The sequence below is a fragment of the Mytilus trossulus genome, chromosome 13 (assembly GCF_036588685.1).
Source record: "Mytilus trossulus isolate FHL-02 chromosome 13, PNRI_Mtr1.1.1.hap1, whole genome shotgun sequence".
NCBI classification, from domain to species: Eukaryota; Metazoa; Mollusca; class Bivalvia; order Mytilida; family Mytilidae; genus Mytilus; species Mytilus trossulus.
The window spans coordinates 57727578-57750004 of record NC_086385.1 but is presented as its reverse complement, the minus strand read 5'-3'; the positions used below and the strand labels follow the sequence as shown (position 1 = coordinate 57750004).

The window sequence follows — 22427 nt, the reverse complement described above, 5'->3', positions numbered from 1 at the left end:
AAATGAAAAAGACAAACAGAAAAATGATAGTACACATGACACAACATAGAAAACTAAAGAATAAACAACACGAACTCCACCAAAAACTAGGGGTCCCGGAAGGGTAAGCAGATTCTGCTCCACATGCGGCACCCGTTGTAAAAGATGCTTATTTCATAGTTGCAAAATGCTCGCTGAAACATAGGAACATAAGAAGATGTGTTATGAGTACCAATGATACAACACTCAATCTAAGTCACAATGTGTAAAAAGGAAATATTTATAAGACAGCGTATACGGGCTTCAACATGCATATTACCAATGTTATTTCAACTGATCGGGCGGAGCTAGGTTTTAATTTGCATAAGGACAGTCTATTTGAAGATGTGTGTGATAAGGATGATTGCCGTTATAATTATTACTGATTTCTAATTACCTATCAGTGTCACGAAAAGAATTTACAAAAGAATTACTGTACACTTCATTGATGAGTTTATCCTAATACACATATCTATAGATGGACTGGTTTATTGTGAGCGAACTAGTTAAACTCCGCCCAGTCAAGTGAAATAAATTGAGTAATATGTACGTCTGTAACACGTTGGTTGTGTTCATATCAAGAATACCAATAATGCTGATTCAGGGTTTTATAAAGGAATAGTCCATTAAGAGGATATGAAACCCTAGTTACACATTATCTGGACTACAGCCGTATAGGTCGTGTATTCTGCATTCATTTCTTAACATATTACATGTTAAAGTAGCAACGTGCTCTATATGTAATTTTTAATGTCTGCAATTTCATTCACGTAAATCGTAAATCTCGTTTTATTCATAAGGAAAACTCATGATCTCGTTACATAAAAAAAGAATAGTTTTGCAATCATTCAATCAATGTTAAGTGTTATATAAATGAGTACTGTATGTTTGTTCTAAAATTACCCATTAATTATTCAAACAAATCCTTCAGTGAGCTACAGATTCTAGTAAAAATTTCAAATCGATGAAACCAAATAGGTCTATTAAGTTCCTATAACAGGTTGTTTGTTTAATTTCCTAAATAGCTCTTAATATGACAATATCGTGTGATCAGACATTAGGACAAGTAAGAAAATACAATCCGTATGAATTTGTTCTATATTTTAGCAATTCCAGGAATTAGTCTTTCAGGGGAAATATCTTGAATTCCAACAAGGTCTTTGAGGAAACAACAGAACATTTCCGGTCGGAAAGTAACAGCCATTGGTTTTTGTAGAGATTGCGAATAAAAGCCATAAATTTAAAATTAGTGACGTCATTACGTACGAGTCAGTTTTTTGCGCTAACTTTAAGATACATTGTAACCCCTGAATAAATGTGTGTAAATTTATACCTTGATATGAGTTTGGAACACAATTGTTTTATTTTAGACCTTAAAATAATGATAATACTTCATAATTTAATTTTGAATGTAACGCGTCTTCTGATTAACTGATGTCGTTTTGTTTATCAGCCCATAGACATCATTTAGTCATGTGATCATCATCAAACGTTTTTTTCATGTTTTATTCCAGTTTACAATGGAACTTAGAACTAAATTATAAGAAATAACTGTAATATTCTTTCTGTCTATTTGAAATAACATAAAAAATGTGTTGCACACTTTAAAACGACCCGCTACGCGCGTTATTCATTGTGCACCACATTTTTTATGTTATTTCTATATAGACAGAACAAATATTACAGTCATGCCTGAAATAAATAGATATATCAACCAAACAAACAATCAATCAAACTCAAAACTAACGAAAGTAATCGTTTCATTTATACAAATACCTAAAACAGGACAAACGATTTTAGACTTAGAAAATTAGGACAACCAATGATGCGGTTGAGTGTAACAGATATATATGTATTTATCATATAATTTCCAAAGACGACCCTAACTGCCAAGATGTCAATACAAAGTCAGTGTATCGTAACAGACAATGATTTTATATTTCTTATGTAATTTTGTACAAAGTTGGTACAGCAAAGTCAAACAATAGAGATGGCAACAACCTATTACAATCATGGTATTTGTTAGGTTGGTAAACTGATATTTTAAATTCAAAACGAGAGTTTAATGTATTGTTGTGTGATGTTGATATAGTCTGTGGATATTTTAGTTGGAATTGGTGAATTGTAAATAAAACTAACACACCAGCAAAATCTAATACAATTTCTAATATATGTTTTTTTCAGATGATACTAAATATTTCCAGGGTTATATTATCTAGGAAAAAGCATGGAGTTGTCTCATTTGCAATCATACCACATCTCTTATATATGTATCTATATAAATGATATAAGGAAAATAAAACAAAACTCAGTAAAGTATATACCATTAAATAATACTTCCTTATGTGTTCAATTTATGGTTAAGTATGCGGTTCTGACAACTTGTATTCATAGAAAAATAATATGCAGCAATGCACACAGAAAACAATATAAACCATTGTCGATACTAGAAACACTATATAGAGGTGTTTTCAATAATTCCCCTAAAAATACGTTGCCCAAAATGGCCAACAGAAAAGTTATATTCCGAAAAGTACACAGAAATTATTTTGGCTATTATGTGACGAGCATCGAAATGCATTCCCACAAATGTTTAAGCGAACATGTAATTGAATTGACATACAGCATCTCAATATAAAAATAAAATCGATTTTCGTCAAAAATCTAAAAATCCAAATTCCCAGTTTATGAATAAATCCTAACGTTTCCAATAGATATGTAAACTACTTTGTAGCTAGAGAACGTATATATAAATGAGATCTTGTCAATGGTACGAGGCATTGTGAAACATTTATGCAGGTATAAAAAAAGCCACTTAGATCATTACAAATTTGTATTATATGACGATAATAGAATCTTGTTTTATGTTTCAATTGTAATTAAATTGAATTATAAAAAAACACGAAAACAGAATCCTATTATATAGATGTCAAACCATTGAGTGACGGTATAATTACTCACTGTAAAACATAAGATAGTCTGTCGGCAACCATAATTAACGTCTGTGTACTTTTAGAGCCATCAATCGTAGCTAATTCGTAATCCCAGATAAAGTAAACTCTTTTTTAAAAGTAAATGCACTGGTACGGTGACCTATAGTTGTTAAAATGTAAATTTCTGTGCCATTTTGGTCTCTTGTGGATAGTTGTCTCATTGGCAATCATACCATCTTTTTTTTTTTTTTTTTTTTTTTTTTTTTTTATATATAAACCAAGTTCAACCTACCATGTTTTTCTTAAACCGTCCTGTATCAAGTCAGGAACATGACAGTTGTTATCAAATAGTTTGTTTCTATGTTTATTGACCTTTGTTTTTGTTGCACTTCAGTGTTCCTGTTTTTCCGTAGTTTTCCTCTTATAGTTGATTTGTTTCCCTCGGTTTTAGTTTGTAACCCGGATTTATGTGCTCTCAATCGATTGCTTTCTAACTATTTTGATATAATTGTCACTAATGAGTCTTATGTAGACGAAACGAGCAACTGATGTATCAAATTATTAGCCTGGTACATTGTAACTATTTACCCTTTAAATATGTCATATGGAGAGTGTTAGGTTATTAATCATGGAGTTTATTACCTCAGAATATATGAGGAAAAGGTAAAATCACAAAAATACTGAACTCCGAGAAAAAATCAATCGGAAAGTCTCTAACCACATGGCAAAACACTTCAAAAACGAATGGACAACAACTGTCATATTCCTGATTTGTTACTGGGATTGTCAAATGTAGAAAATGATGAATTGAACAGCTATTCGGAATATCAGTTTTAAGGGAATTACATATGAAACATTTGTTTGTGAACATTTCCAGTCACAGAACAATTTTTTTTTTCACTCTATACACTTTACTTTTCAGCTCAGTTCAATTAAAAGAAATCTGAAAAGTTTTTGTTGAGTTTTTCGCCTCCATATTGCTGTTTGCTTTTTTATATTCTAGCTTCAATTTTGCTAAAGGTAATTCTTAATCTAACATATATCTCTGTCAAATAAAATGCTATTACATAATGTTCGATAAGTTTGTAAAATAATTATTTATGAGGATGTTGTTAGCGTGCACAATTATAATCATATTAATATCTGCAGTAAAAGTAGTTGCAGTCTTATTAATATTTTTATGGAAGATCTCATTTAAAGTATAGAGGACATTGTCTACGAATTATTTATCATTTCCATAAATTATTTTCATCACAAATTTCTATTCCTAGCATCATTGACCATAATCCGTTCTCATAAATTCACTTTTTACTTGTTTTAATCAGTTGTATAATCTGTCATAGAAATATGTTTTAATATGCGAGACAATTTTGTAACACACATACAGATATATGACAGTTGTTTTCCTTTCTTACGAACATTTGATTTTGTCTTTTGATTAGAACTTTTCCGTTTGAAATTTCACGACAACGCATACTTTCACCATAAACAAAGGCATCAGTAGTATACCGAAATTCGAAATTCATAAATCGATTGAGAGAAAAACAAATCTGTGTTACAAACTGAAACTGAGGGAAACGCATTAAATAAAAGACTATAACTACGACACAAAAGAAACACAACATTAAAATGTAACACACACAGAAACGAACTATCATATAACAATGGCCATTTTTCTGACTTGGTAGAGGACTTTTTAAGAGAGAAAATAAGAGAGTTGGAATTGACCAAAGGGACATTAAAAACTAAAAAAAACAGTGCCAATAAAAAACAACCACGAAACACAACGTAAAGTCATACATGTCCACAAAATAGGTCACAAGACAATGAAGAGGTACAAATAAAATCATCCTATATAACAGGATTGAAATTTGGTATTTACGCCAGACGTGTGTTTTGTCCACAAAAGACTCATCACTGGCGCTAGAATAAAAATACGTTAAAAAGGCAAAAAAAAAGTACGACGTTGAAAATCTTTGAGAACAAAAAATTCCCAAATGTTTTGCTTTATGCAGCGTAAGTAATATATTCCTGAGGTAGATTTCAAAGTCAATGGAGTTAATTTATAATTATGACCATATCAATGATTATTCATGTCAACACAGAAGTGCTGAAAACTGGGTTTGTGAATCCTCGCATCGTACCATGAATTGATTTGAATATATGTGTAACTTTTCAAGCTAAGGCGGATATTGATCAAGTAAAGTTAACTGGAAGTTGTCACATCGTACAAAAAGCTAAGAAACTTTAATAAAAGTAAACCAATCTGATTAAAATTAGTTTTCATTTTTGTTCGGTTGTTTATATGCCGCGCGTGGGACATATAAACAACCGTCGAAATTAAGGAACTTGTTTGGAGAACTAATTTTAATCAGATAAGAAGTTATCGAATTATATGCTAGTGTCATTGACAAACAACATGATTTAGTTTTTATTAGTGTAATGGAAAAATTGACCGCCTTTGGTTTTTTTTTTTCAAAAACAATATATCACATGCTATTAACAGATTTCTTCATTGGTACAGCTATTTCAGTAAAGATCCCTTTTTGTTAGTACCTTAAGACCAGGATATCTTCAGGTAGAACATTTATAATTTTGTTAGTTTATATATTACATGTCATTAATACATTCTTTATTCTCTATAAGTTTACAACACTGAATATATATATATATTCTGATCCAAAACATTATATACATGCATATTGATATTTTGTTGTCTATATTCTGACAAATAGTGTATTTTGTGTATTGTGAACACAATAACTGAAAAGTCCATAAGAATCATTTATCCCCTTTATAAAACAATCATTATGAATGCTCTACACCTTGCGGTATAGCTCTACTTAGGGTCTTTCAAACGCCTGAAGTTAAGTTTTGTTTTAAGTTAATGAGATGGTTGTCCAATCGTTCGTGCAGAATGACGTATTTGTCAATGTTTAGAACATCTTAGAAACCTACCAATGGGGTTTTGTCTATTCTATATCACGACTAATTTGTTTCCGCGACCAATTTGCTTGTTGATATGTGCAATTTAAGCATACAAAACTTACCCTGTCAAAACAGCCAATATCGCTGCATTTTTACCTCGTTGATTTTCATTTCAATATTCCCGTTAATGTTTTAAAACTAGTTTACATGCTTTGGACACGGATATACTATAAATACATATACATATATCATGCTCCTTTTTGACTGAATGAACGTTCCGACAATTAACAAGAGCATCATATATAAAAGATCTTTAGTTATAATGCCGTACTGTTCACGCTATATCACGTGACATAAATGCAATACAAGGGGAAGCTTTCATCATTTTTTTTCTCACCACGACTTGTTTCGTTATATTGTTTGCATTAGGCTAAACCCCTAATCAGTTTGATTGGTTTTTTTTTCTTTCGCCATATCGATGGTTCATAATGAAATCTCTGTTTATTTGATTATACTTTTAATTCTATACATTTCTTGTTTATTATGTAAGCGTAAAAGCAACATGTTTATCCCTTATGTTTCACGGTAACACAGTTTTCTTCTCATGAATAGCTTAAATATAATACAAGCTTGAGTAAAAACAACATTTTGTGCTTTTTCCTTAAAAACATGTCTTTGTTATATCTTCTTCCCATGTTGCATATTTGTAAAATATAGATAATGAAATTTCCCATATGTTCTCTCTTTATGGCTAAAATAGTCATCAAAGGTACAGGCTTACAATTTGATAAATAAGACGCGCGTTTCGTCTACATACATGTAGAACTCACCAGGGACGCTCAGATCTAAATAGTTAGAAAGCCACAACAAATAAAAAGTTGAAGAGCATTGAGGACTAAACTCCTAAAACGCTGTGCAAAATACGGCTAGGGTAATCTTTACCAAGGATACCCAAACTGTATATAAATAAACTCATCGTAGATTACAGGACTAAAATTGTACACTTACGCCAGACGCGCGTTTCGTCTAAAAAAGACTTTTCAGTGACGCTCGACTTAAAAAAAATTTAAAAGGCCAAATAAATTACGAAGTTGAAAAGCATTGAGGACCACAAATCTCCAAAAGTTTTGCCAAATACAGCTTAGGTAATCTACTCCTAAGGTAGAAAAGCCTAAGTATTTCAGAGTTTTAAAGTTTTGTTAACAGTCAATTCATAATTATAAACATACCAATGATAACTCAAGTCAACACAGAAGTGTGACTACTGGGCTGGTGATAAATTTAACCTAAAATTGTGCACTACTCCTTCTGTCACTTCTATTCTTCTCAGAATTCCACTGCTTAATATTCTCCCATGCAGAGTTATTTAGACAATATACGTATAGTGTCTTGAAATATGAAATTTATTTGTATGAGGCTTAGAAACGGGTAAATGCGAGGTCCTACCTAGCATTTTCCCGTTTCGTGCCGAATACAAATAAATTTTATGTTTCAAGACACTATACGTATATTGTTTTTATACTGAAATCGAAAAAAAATATTTTAAAATAAAAAAACTATGTAACAAAAGTTGCTATAAACAGTGTTTGGAATTTCCCTCTTGGGGTACCATTTTGGGGTATTGCCCTAAGAGCGTAGTCCAGGCGGTAAAACAATGACATATTAAGGAATTAGAAAGGAAAAATGAACTCAATTGATAACATTTTATAACCATGGTATATAAATAACCAATTTAAAGACATAAAAGTTTAAATTCATAAAAGTTGACCATTGTTTAACTTTACGTTGTCATGGTGGTGACATGACGTTGTTGATGAAATACAATACGGAGGCGGGGTTTATAGATTAGTTGGGGTCATTGACGTATACAGCTTACGTTTATACGTATAGCTTTATCTGTATAGTAAAATAGCTGATTGCAGTATAATAGTCCTTGCTCTATCTCAAGGACCGACAACTTTGCATTTTTTTTGATTATATTATCATTCTATATATTGCTGTATAAAATTGTTTTTTTGTCTTTCATACATCTCTTCGTTATATTTCCTGATTTTCTTTTTATATATATAATCCTGAATTAATTTTGTTTTTCTTTATTTCTCATGCATGTCTTGTTGATATTATCGTTTTATATATTGCTATATAAAATTGTTTTTCTGTCTTTCATAAATCTCTTGGTTTTATTTTTTTATTTTCTTTTTATATATAATCCTGTATGAATTTTGTTTTTCTTTTTTTCTCATACATGTCTTGTTGATATTATCGTTTTATATATTGCTATATAAAATTGTTTTTCTGTCTTTCATAAAATTCTTGGTTATATTTTTTTATTTTCTTTTTATAAATAATCCTGTATGAAATTTTTTTTATTTTTTTTCTCATGCATGTCTTGTTGATATTTTCGTTCTATATATTGCTGTATTCTTCAAAACATTTATTTTTTTCTTTTTTCTGGCCAAATATAGCTTGTTTATAATGAAAACTTAACGATACAATCAGTTCAGGAAACGTTCTGCAGAAACTGCAATAGAAACCAATTTCCTTAGAATTGATTAATTCATTGGTCCTGTGAGAAAACATGCTAATATTTCTAATAATGATAATTATTAGTTTTAAACTATGATTAGAGTAATACCTTTGCGAGATACAATATAATATTGATCCTAATACAATGATTAACATTGCTGCTTTTATGTATCAACAGTTTATTATTCACAAATTAATAAATTAAAAATTAGAAATTTTATGTCGTTGAACTTTTTTTCTATTTTTTTACATTATTTGCAAAGAAATAAATAAAAAATAGGCATTTTATGTCATTGAACCTTTTTCATTGATGGACAAAAGCAATGCAAGCCAACTTTATCAGAATCAAGTTTAGTCTAGAAAGCAGTTATTGTTGGAGAGGATGTAATTTGTTTATTCGTGTACTCTCGGGATTTAAACAATATAGCGCTGTCATATGAGACGTATTGAGATTGTCAATTATGATAGATTACTTGATAAAACCCTAACGAGAAATATCATGTTTAATGCTATCTGAAATGTTTACTATTTTCATCGTCTACTTATATTATTCATCAAGGGATTTATTTTCATTCCCGGTATATATTTTTTCCTTCCATTAATCTTTGAACAGCTAACAATTTTTTTTTTGCTATCAGAAATCTTTTATCGTATATATACTTATACGCGAATTATTAGTTACACGGTGTGCTAGTGACCTACTGGTATATAAAAGAGTTCAATAAATTCCATATGGAGCAATAGCAAGCAAAACAGAACAAATAAATACTTTACATACACTACAGCATCAAAACCAACCTGGTTTAAACAGGATAACCCCAACCGGGTTTAATCAGATAACATCAAAACCAACAGGGTTAAATCTGGATAACATCAAAACCAACAGGGTTTTAACAAAATAGAAGCAAAATCAAAATGGTTTAAAAGAGAACAACATGACGATCAACATGGTGTGAACAGAACAACACCAAAATCAACACGGTTAACATAAAACAGCATGCAAACCAAGAGGAAAAATACCATATTTGAACCTCTTCTACTTATTACTTTATTTTGCCTCTTTGATGACTATACTGAACAACGAAAGTCGGTTGTCACCTATTCGCAAAAACGCAGGTAAGAAGTACCGTGAATTTGAAAAATAATCATATTGTGAAACTAAAAAACCTTACAACTCAAATTGAGTCAGGGTCATAATGAAATCCTTTATCCCTAATACTCACTTATAATATGCATAACAATAAAGATGTCTATATGCATATATAGGTCGGACAATTCGGTATGTGAGCCAATGAGACAACTCTCCTTTCAAGTCACACAGGCATATAAATTTGACAATTATTGGTCAAAGTGCGGCCTTTATAACGGAGTTTTGGCTTACACCAAACAGCAAGCTCCAAAGTGCCCCAACATGACTAATGTAAAAACAATTCAAACGGTCAAACAACGGTTTAATCTTTCTTAAAAGAAAAAAAGAGAAACACCAATGACCAAGAAAACAAACAGCGACCATTACAAAACATGCTCCAGGTGGGTGCATACAAATGCAGATGGCAAAACATTTTAACAAGCGCCAAACTTGACCCTTATCATGATGTGTATGATTTCTGATCTATTCCATCTTACGATTCATATAAAAAATATAAGACACAATAGCAACAACCTAGAAAAAAATTGATATTCATTTAATGAAGTATGCTTAGAGGTCGGATAAAGAGAGAGGAAGATACAATCTAGTAAACGAGTTTCGAGTTTCCCGTAAAGTTCTAAGTCGCAATAAATATGTTATTACATAATAGTACGGAAAGATTGTTCAATGACGTCATAAATGCCGATTTATTTCCGGTCAACCAGTGAAAATCATTCATAAAAAAAATTATATTGATATTGGGGTATCTACATTAACCACAATGTAGTATAATATATGAGGGTGTTCGATCTGTCTCCTCGTTTCAGAAACCCTGAAAACAGTAACCTAACAAATGATAAGCCATTACTATTTACAAGGGGTACAATCAAAATCACGTGAGGGATATACACACACCGGAAGTAACAGTCGAGCAGACCGCTTGAAAGGTAAGTTGTCGCATTTACTTGTTTATATCAATAAAATGTAATAAATAAGGTAGTGCACCGAATGTCGGATACTATCAAGTTTTGAAATACACAATTATCCTTGCTGGAAAGCGTGCAGTTAATGCTAACACTTCGACACAGTTCCAAATTTCACCAGATAACTGTGTCGAAGTGTTTGCAATAACTGCACGCTTTCTAGCAAAAACAATTGTGGATTTTAAAACTACATACTATCCGACATTCGGTGTGCCAACTTATTAATCCAAATTTAATTGATATAAACAAGAAAATGCAACTACTAACCTTTCAAGCGGCGAGTTCGACTGTAATTTCCGGTGTGTGTATATCCATCACGTGATTTTGATTGTACCCCTTGTTTTTAAAATCAGAGGTTTAAAGTTGACATTGATATCGGTTAAATATTTACTATAGCTTCATTAATCCCATAGGTAAACTTAATATCGTGGGTTTTGGAACTTGATATGCTTGTAGTAACTTAATTAGGAATTGCATACTTTGTTAATTTCTAAAATTTCAGATTCACTTTTATCGATGAAATCCATGAAAATATAGAATAACAAAATACTTTACTCCAAGGCACATTTAAAAAGAGTAGGTTCATTAAAACTGACAAAATCAAACGTTATCAATCAATCATACTATCCAGACATTTAAATAAATCTCCATATAATCGGAAAAAGATAAAAAGTTGTCACATGAACAGATTGAGGATCGGTTGAAGACTCTATGCGTTAATAGAATAAAAGATAAACTTCAAGACAGGTGTGTTTATGAATATCAAATGATAAGGTATGAGCGCCAATGAGATAACTATCCATCCCACATGTCCCAGTCACAATTTGTTGGAGTAAACCATTAAAAGTGTGGTCTTCAACAAACAGCAAGCTATAAAAGGCCCTCAAATAGACTGGTGTACACCATTTTAACGGGAAATCGTACACCTAATCTATTTTAAAACGAGAGATACTTACGAACCCCTCTACAAACGACAACAACTGAACAACATGTTACTGACTTTTCAGCGTTGTCTTTATATAGACCCCATATATTAAAATGCATAAAACAACAATTTATATCCTATTTCAAGGTTAATATCTCGTATGTCTCATGTTCGTATATCAGTATGGTATAGTTATTAACTGTGCGTTTGCCATGGCATTTTTCCCAATGCAATGCTTGTCAAATTTATCTTCAATACAGAGAATTTTCCTTTTATAATTCAAAAAATGAAAATTGTTCTTGAAATGATTTATTGTCACTGTTGAAATCAAACAGGGAAAATTCGATTAAACGGTATCATTTGTATTTTGATTTATAGAAATTGTCTCAAAATTATTTTTCAACTTCGTTACAAACTTGTTCAATTGTATTCATGGGAGAATAATTCAATTGATCACAATTGTATTAAGTGATGAGCATTGGTGATACCTTCTGCACCAGAAAACAATGCATCATACAGCTTGCACTAAATCTTCTTTTACACAACCGTACTTACATAAATTTGAGGATTGGATATGACTTTCTTTTATAGAATACTATATTCTATTATAGAAATTACCAAACATATTAAAAGAAATGTTCATTTATGTCACTTGGTAATTTTATCAAAGATACCAAGTTCAGTAATATGTTCACCGACCTTGTGTATAAATAAGGCAACAGTAGAAAACCGCTGTATAATAGTTATTTATCACTGAACTAGTATATATTTGTTTAGGGGCCCGCTGAAGGACGACTCCGGGTGCGGGAATTTCAGGCTACATTGAAGACCTGTTGGTGACCTTCTGCTGTTTTTTTTTATTTGGTCGGGTTGTTGTCTCTTTGACACATTCCCCATTTCCATTCTCAATTTTATTAAAAAAATCGATTAAGCAGAAACAAAACCAGTTTCATAAACCAGAACAGAGGGGAACACATCAACAGACCATCTATAAAATAATAGATTTTGTATTTGGACACGAATTCATACACGATTCTAAGGTTCTTGGTCTTGAGGTAAGAAATTATGACAAATTAAAATTATATGAATAGACTTGTTCGGTACAAATATGGTGCATAAAAGATTATTTAGAGCTTAAATTTATTTTACATATATGTTGTCAATATAATGACATTGTATAGACTGTCATACAAGTGAGAGGTTTAGTTAGCTCTTCAACCAAGTTTAGTTCACAATTTTCTACATTAAAAATGCCCGAACCAAGTTAGGAATATGAAAGTTGTTATCAATTCGTTTGATGTGTTTGAGCTTTTGGTTTTGTCATTTGATTATGCACTTTCCTTTAAGAATTTTTTCTCGGAGTTCAGTATATTTGTGATTTTACTTTTTAAAGCTAAATTAAAAGTATTGTCCATTACAAACATAGTGCTTTCAAAAACATGATTTTATATTAATATACTTCAAGAACCATGACCGGGACCTATTTTTACCAGATAAGATTAACAATATGTTTTACTGTCATTCGAGGGACCGACCTAGAAACATTTTTACCAGATAAGATTAACAATATGTTTTACTGTCATTCGAAGCCGGCACTTAATCAATACGTAGATTTGTTAGCCCTGAAATCAATTTGCGTTTATGTTGCAATTCTGTAAATGAAAGGTTTATTTATATTCAGGAAACAATTCATCGTCCTTTGTATAGTTATGTAACATCAGATGGAAGGGTATTGTCCTTATGTTAAGTTTCTGCATTATAGATAATAGGAAGTCAGATTTTTATTCAAGAGACGACGCAGTTCGTATAATTTGTGGTTTAATAATAAATCCTACAATCAATTTTCTAAATACTGTAGGCTAAAACTCAACTATTTTTAAATCTAGATATAAACTTTGGGATGTTATCTTGACCAGCAACTGTAATAGCTACTTCTACACGCTAACATTTTTAAATCCAAAAAATTGTTTGAAATATTAAATATGCATGCAGTCGTGTCAGGAAAATTGGCGCATTTCTACTTTCATAGAGATGAATCTGCTATTTGATTTAATAGAATTGATATATTATAAGTTGTTTTGATTGCTCGTTTTAGCATTTCGATGCCTTTATCAAATCTAAACAGATATTCTATTCAACTCAAACTGTGTTCGTTAATTTCATGAATAACAAAATTAGCATTTTGCTTTTTTACTCAGTTACCCTTTTCGTAGATACGAGTAATATAACTGTCTCTAAGATTTTTACACCTTATTGTGTTCAAAAGTGAAAAGAATAGTGCTCATCAATTGAAAAGTTGGATACTCAAACTAATAACGCAGCTGTGAACCTTAATTTTTAACAAGAACTATCTTTAAAAAAGATATCCGACGTATTTAAATTTGAGTATATGTTTAAAACTATCAATTCGATTTACCATTTAAATAACGTTTTCTCTATTTGTATTCAGTATTCTCGGTCCTCGTATCTTTCTGTTTATATTCACCAAAACCCCGTGGAAATCTCACATGCGTATGTGCGTTCTAACAGTAATGTACGTTCGTACAACAAAGTTTACATTAAAAATTATATAATTGTCCCGAATAAACAGCTGTCATGGATGCAAAGAGCTATTGGAGAAACAATTATTTTAATAAAAATATAAGTCTTTGAAAGATCTAGTTCAAATATTTATAGTTTTTCACGATATTCATCACGATATTCTTAAAGAGACGTGTTTTCAAACACAACAAAATCACCCACCATGACAGCATTTTGTCCAATCAAACAATATTTCATGTATTAAAGTCTTTCCTCTTATAAGACGTATAAACAATCCAAATCTTGACCATTGACAATAACATTACCGCTATAAATTTTAGAGCACCAGATGCGCATTTAGACAATAAATGTCTACAATAATGCTAGAGGCCAATTTATTTGAAAGTCTAAAACCTAAAAAAATCGCAGAAGAGCTTAAAAGGTTAACAAATCAGGGTACCGGACTTCGAGTAAATGTTAATATAACTGTCTAAAAGATATTTACACCGTATTGTGTTCAAAGGTGTTCGTAACGGTAAATGGGGTTCTGAACGTGTTTCCTATTTTTAAATCGCCTTCCTAGCAGAAAGAATAGTGCTGATGGATTGTCCATTATTACTTGTGGGTGTAGTTATTTACAGCATTATTGGATTTGACGACAAGACATGTGAAACAATATTTTAATTTTCAATCAGCCAAGTCAGGAATGTAACTGTTGTTATCCATTATTTTGATTTTGCCATTTGATTACGGACTTTCCGTTTTGAATTTTCCTCGGAGTTCAGTATTTTTGTGATTTAACTTTTTATCTAAGTCTTTTCTCCTCTGATAGACTTTTACACAATCTGAATCTCGTCCAGTGAGAATATCATTACCGGTATAAATTGTGCTGTACCAGATGCGCATTACGAGAAATAATGTCTCTTCAATAATGCTATAAGCTGAATTATATGAAGTCCAAACCCTAATAAAATCGACGGAGTGCGTAAAAGGTTTACAAATAGGGGGCTCCGGATTTCTAGTACACAATGTTGATAATTTGAAAAATCAAACCCTACCTTTAAATTCAAGTATCAACAGTAGATTTTGAGGTTTATATAAAACAGTGTTGAATATATCAATAATAAAGTTTCGCACTGACGCATAAACTAGTTCCTTTGATAAATGTCATTTCATTTGGTATTTAAGCTACGATTAGTTGAAAAAGGTTGCAAAAATATAATACTTTATAATGTGTTTTACATTTTAAATCCTGTAAATGTTCAATAAGTACATTTGATGTATTGTTGAGTCTTGGATATGGAGTTTTAGTACTCGATTTGGTGTCAGAGTATATATTTTGCTTGTTACCAACTGATTATTAATATAGATTTTGAGAAATATAAATGTTTCTAAATCTATCTCATTTGAATGATACATTGCTAATGTTTTGTATGATCATTTGACATTGATTTATAACGCATAATGATTTTCAACATTATTATTATCATAATTTTGGCACCAACAAATGTTGGAGGGTGAGACGAGCAGGATTTTAAACTAGCTATCAAATTCCTCGCAAGCATACGAAAATTTGAAACCAATTAATCCTGGAGAGATTACTTTTTCTGCATATGCATAATAGAAAAGTTATAATATCTTAACTGTGAAAACACTTTTTCCTTCTTAGGAAGTGACAAAATCCATTTTTCTCTTCATAAGTTTGACTCTTTTTGAATTATCCGTAAGTAACATATTTTTCATTGAACTAAGAGAGATAACTCTATAACATTTATAAAATGTGCTGCTATATTGATATACCATTTCATTTGAATTGCATCAGTTCATTGTAGATGCATATTTCGTAATAATATTTATTTTTATGTTGATTCATATAAACTATATTTGCTCTTACAAACTTTTGAAAAAAAAATCTTTTATTCATTATATAATGGTGAATTCATACTAGGGCGTTGACCTTAATCTGTAAACTGCATTATTATTGTTTGAAGTTGCTTCTCTCTGTATTTACAATAGACAATAGACAATACATTACTATTAGACTTCAGAGACATAGGCTTACAAGAGGACATCATATATACACGTATACACATTTTTAATCCACCATTTTCTACATTTGAAAATGCCTGTACCAAGTCAGGAATATGACAGTTCTTGTCCATTCGTTTTTGATGCGTTTTGCTATTTGATTTTGCCATGTGATTGTGGACTTTCCGAATTGATTTTCCTCTAAGTTAAGTATTTTTGTGATTTTACTTTTTATACTCAAATATTTCCCACTAAACGCAATAATACATGGTTAAATACAGCATAATGTCAATTTAGTTTTACAATACTGGAAATTACTCTCCTTCCCTTTTCCTTGAACCTAGGATACGCTCACACTTTAAGATTTAAGAAGCTGGTATATTTACAAAGTAAAACATGTAGCAAAACTCCTAATAAATCTTAAGCTTTATTATTGGGAAATCAGACATAATAAATTATATTATTGTTGTTCAAAAATCTATGAAGAGCCGTTCATATGGATTTATTCTTAATCGCTTTGAACGACACTATTAAAAGGTAACATCTGTCGCACAGGCAAATGATAAAATTGATAAAATTGATAAAGTTTGTCTTGTATTAAATGATAGTACATTGACAAAAACTAACATTAAATTAAATATAATGTTTAATTAATTCGGTGCATATTCATTAATTAGATATAGGAAGATGTGGTGTGAGTGCCAATGAGACAACTCTCCATCCAAATAACAATTTAAAAAGTAAACCATTATAGGTTAAAGTACGGCCTTCAACACGGAGCCTTGGCTCACACCGAACAACAAGCTATAAAGGGCCCCAAAATTACTAGTGTAAAACCATTCAAACGGGAAAACCAACGGTCTAATCTATATAAACAAAACGAGAAACGAGAAACACGTATATATTACATAAACAAACGACAACTACTGTACATCAGATTCCTGACTTAGGACAGGTGCAAACATTTGCAGCGGGATTAAACGTTTTAATGGGCCCAAACCTTCTCCCTTTTTCTGAAACAATAGCATAACATCACAACATATAAAAACATACGATAAAATATCAATTAGCAGACTTAACTCAATCAAAAAACGTATCATTACACATAGAACGAATAAATTTGATCTGCGATATCTGAATACAAATGCACAGTTAATTAAATATTAGAGACAAACAGTCATGACCAAAAGGCTATCAAACAAATTCAAACACACTGAGAAATATTTAACCAATCAATGTTCACTTTAGAAAAAAACCGTTTTTTTATAATCTTGAAGTTTATACAAATGTTGTAAGAATAAGTAAAAAATTGAAGATATTACAAATAATCAAAGCTGGTATACAGCCAAGATCCATATAAATAAAAAATGACAAAAAAGCATTATAAACAGTATCAACAGGTCGAATTAACAAGAAAATACGATTTGAGAGTACTCGCAGTTACTGACAGCTAGTTAAAAGCCAAAACCAATTAATAGTAAAACATCATGCATCAGAGACTAAAATCGACTAAAACACATCACAGGGATTTAGTATTTTAACGTCATTAACAGTCAGAGAAGACATGACTTGTGCAATGCCAAAAATAAATGTATCGACAGGTAGTAGTATAGTGAAGAGCGACTTCTATAGAAATAAAAGTTAACGTGGCTGTGTCCCCTATACATCTCGCCTCAAAAGATAATGAAATTTAGTTATGTTTTAATTTGCTAATGACAAAATCAATATTAGTGCCAATGTGAACTATATTCAGAGATCTAATTACAATATTGGTACGATAACCCTTACTTATAAGTTTGTTTAAAGGTTCGATGAGTTTACAAGGATCACATAGTGATTTCCTCGCTTTAAGTACAATATTACCATAAAATTTAGGATGAGAAATACCATTTTTAATAAGCTTTCTACAGGTATAGCCAAATTTACTAATCAAATCTTTGTATCTATGAAAGAATTTAGTAAAAGTTTTAAGTAATTTATGGTATCGAAATCCCTGACACAACAATTTACCAGTGATGCATTGATTACGTTCGTTAAAATCTATGACATCAGAACACACACGGGCAAACCGAACGAGTTGCGATATATAAACACCGTATGATGGAGCCAGAGGCACATCGCCGTCTAAAAAAGGAAAATTAACAATAGGAAATGAAAAATCGTCTCTTTTGTCGTAAATTTTAGTGTGAAGTTTCCCGTTTGAAATTGAAATGTCTAAATCTAGAAAAGGACAACTGCTGCTGTTTATGTTAGATTTAGTTAAAGTAAGTTCGTTTGGGTAAATTTCTGAAGTATATTTAGAGAACTCTGGATTATTCAACGAAAAAATATCATCCAGATAACGGTAGGTATTTTTGAATGTATCAACCAAATGTAACAATGATGGGTCTTTACTGAGTTTGGTCATAAACTGAGATTCATAGCAATATAGAAATAAATCTGCTATTAAAGGGGCACAGTTGGTGCCCATAGGAATACCTACTACCTGACGATACACTTTATCGCCGAAACGTACATAAATGTTATCAAGCAGAAAGTTTAAAGCTTCAATCATATCCTCACATTTCCAGTAAGTGTATCTAGCATACTTTCCTTTTTCGTTACAGAAAAAGGCCTTAAACGAGTTACAGCAAATAAAATTACAATGAGATTTTTCGAAAGACCATTTTATCAAATACAAAAACTTTTTCTTTATAAGATTGTGTGGAAGTGTAGTGTACAGAGTAGAAAAATCATAACTGTCAACAGAATTGTAAGGACCATTGAAAGCATGTATTTTATCTAAAACCTCTAAAGAATTTTTAACACTCCAAAAATAATTAATACCATTATTTTCATAAGCTTTATTACAAAAGTTAATAACCAGTTCTTTGATAGTAGTAAGGGAGGTGGTTAGAAGCACTGATAGATTAGTAGTAGAACACTTACTCGAAGCGGAGATGAAACGGAATTTAAATGGTTTTTTGTGTAATTTCGGTAACCAGTACATGGTAGGGACTTTCAAATGTTCGGAAGATGCTTTAAGCTGGGCAGTGGCAGTGGTATGCTTGTTAACGATTTGACTCTCTGTGGGGCGCACTGACCTGAATGTAGAGGAATTTATTATTTCGTTTTGAAGAACTTTCGTGTAGTATATGCGTCACACCACCACTACATTATTTGCTGCCTTGTCTGCCGGTACGAACACAAACCGCTCTGCGAGTACCTTGAGTTTGTTTTTTATTCTAGAAATGGGTATATCATGGTTCCTATTATTAATTTCAGAATTGTTTTCTAAATGAGATATTCGAATATCAACAGTATTCATAATTTTATTCAAATAACTGTCTAAAGATTTTTTATCAGATTTTTCACGTTTGCACCAATTTTTACAATAGGCAGACAGAGCGTCTTTAATGACCTGACGACACTGTTTCCAATCTATTGTAGATGGAGGACGGTATTTCGGTCCTTTCTTTAGAAAAGTTATGACTTCACGGTCATCGACTATGTTGAGGTCTCCTGTGATAACATGACCATAGGGAACATATTTAAAACTAGATGTTTCGCAATTAAGTACATATGCACAAGATGTTGTCATATACTTGCAAAGTACTTGCATGTTATATATATTGATGTATTTTAATACATACTATTTTTAACAGTGAACATCTTGAACGATTGATAAAGTTTGTCTTGTATAAATGGTAGTCGATTAAAAAAGACAAACAATAGATTAAACATAATTATACAGAATTAGAATTCACCAACCGTTGTATAAACTTGCAAAAAAGAAAATCACAAAAATACTGAACTCCGAAGAAAATGTAAAAAGGAAAGTCCCTTTTTAAATGGCAAAATCAAATGATAAAACACATTAAACGAATAGACAACAACTGTCATATTCCTGACTTGGTATAGACATTTTCAAATGTAGAAAACTGTAGATTAGACCTGGTTTTATAGCGCTAAATCTCTCACTTGTATGGCAGTCGTATCAAATTAGTTGAATGTTGATTGTTATATCAATGTATTTCAACATAATAATTTTGACAGCGAACGATTGATAAAGTTTTTTTTCAAAATGATAGTTTATAAACAGACAAAATTTAGTATAAGATGTTGTTTTTATTAAATCGGTGCATAAATTATATTGATGCATACATATTAATTTTAACAGCAACTTTCATATACGATTAATGAAGTTTGTTTTGTAAAATTTATAATCTAACGACAAACAGTAGATTCAAGGTATACAGAATCTTTTTGTTGTTTAATTTATCGCCGCATATTTATCAAATGCATATGCACGAGCACGACTATACAAACAACAAGCGCATTGAGAGCATGCCTAGTATTGTGCAATTTGTTAGAACATTGTACATAAATATACACAAAACTGTTTTACTGACATGAATTGCCAACATCGCTTGTCAAGTATTTGTGTAAGTTTTATATAATTTTTTTTATCATTCCTCATATTTCCAAATTGATCCCTATTTGAAGTCGGAAACTTGGCATTTTACTTTACATTTCTGTTCCGATTAAAAGTCGACTGTTGGCTTAAACACTTCACTTTTAAATGTGCTTGCATGCGACTGAATTTCCAGACTTTGTCAGTTTTTAATGTACTCTTATTTTGTCCTCAACCCTAAGTAAGATAATCTTTTTCCCACTTAAAAAATCACTAAAACCATTGATTTATCCTCACTTAAAAACTGCCAACGTTATATGGACGTGATATAAACAATAAATCGGTCCCGTGTTAAAGGAAGGTATAAAAAACAACACAGCGTCATTCTCAATATGTCGCACATAAAAAGTGTTAAGATTTACTTTAACCACACGTCTCGCCTTACGCTTCAATGTCTATGTAAATATTACCCTGCAACAGCTGAAGGTGTCCTGCATGTTGTGCAGGCTAAGGCATCGACCGATTGTCTCTTGTATTTGTGAGCATGGGTTTTTTTTTCATGGGACACATTTTCTTTTTCTCGACTTTATTCAAAAATAATTTATTATTTTGAATAACATATAATATACAACAGAATTTTCATTAAAACAAGATCGATGTTGCATTTTTCTCTCTCCTTATTTTTAAGGGAAACAACATTTCTTTTGTCATTTCCGTTTGGAACAAACTATACATCTTCTAAGAAAAATCTGAACTAAACCAAAGAATAAAAAAAGATGTAATGCCCCTACATCCTCCAAAATAAGATGAACGATCAATGCCTTTAATCAAAAATACACAAAAAAACGATTGTTGTGAGAACAGTAAACATTTGCAAACATTTCTTTTAAATTGACTCAATTGAAATAAATATGTAAATTGTAATTCTTATTTCTATCAATAGAAAAAAAATAAGTTCTTTTTCAACATTTAATATTTTTGTTTATGCTTCTAAAAACTAGTCAATTAAAGGTACTTGTCAATATCTAGTCGGCAAATTCAGCAATACAGGATTCAGCAAGATATCAAAGTCATATTATAGTTAGGAATTGGAGATGGAAGTTGATATGTTTGCAGAGCAAACTAAAATAGTATGCTTTGTTCCAGTTACATCTAAAAAAAGGTTTGGATAGGTAGGAAGGACGGACTTTATTTAATTTTCATTTTGTGTTTACATTAAGTCTATGGGGGCAGCTCTCATTCTTTAAATGCTTAATCCAACATGATTTGGCCTGATGTATATCGATTTGAGCGAGAAATTGTCAAAAAGATAGACTTACCCAGTTCTCTAATCCGTTCCACACCCTTCATGAAATTATTCCTTATTTTAATCACATTCTAAGTTAGATTCTGTGTACACACTTTATACATCCTTTACACACTTTTAAAGTCAGACGAAGTTGTAATCCTCAGCACGTGTCGTCGTATAGTAAACGCCATCTGTGAATACAAGCATCAATTACTATATAAAAGATTTATTTTTTCAATTTTCCGTCTTAAAGATATAATTCAATTAATATTTTACCTGCATTATGTGTTTTTGATATTATTTGCGAACTCATATAATGCATGTATATTTTTCTTTCATTCTAATATTAAATTTTGAAAGCTGTTAGATATGAAATAAACTTGCAGGTTGTTATCTAGGAGTGAATTAATTGGTAACTAAATAGGTAAATAAAAATAAATAAATTCATTCAATCAATCAATCAATAAATTAATGAATCCAAAAAGAAACAAATAAATAAGAAACAAATAAAAAAAAAGAAACAAATAAAGAAACAAACAAACAAACAAAAAAAAGAAATAAAGAAAAAAAAGAAAAAATAAAGAAATAAAGAAATGACAAAAATAAAGAAAAAAAAGAAAAAAAAGAAATATATATTAAATAAAAATTATATCAGCTTCATACAGTTTCACTTCATTACAATATACATGCATCCTTAACTTACAGATAATATTCATAGAAATAATCTTTAAGAAACCGAAGAGTTATATGTTCTTT

The 22427-nt window shown here is 30.9% G+C and overlaps 1 protein-coding gene across 1 annotated transcript in view; it reads right to left on the bottom strand.

The window, feature by feature from the left end:
• The window catches only part of LOC134694889 (innexin unc-9-like), a 95968-nt gene extending 74150 nt beyond the window's left edge, over positions 1–21818 (bottom strand). Inside the window, exon 1 of the mRNA XM_063555994.1 lies at positions 21703–21818. The gene's annotated coding sequence lies outside the window, so the exon portion shown is untranslated. The remainder of the gene's footprint in view (positions 1–21702) is intronic.
• Positions 21819–22427: the final 609 nt, after the last annotated feature.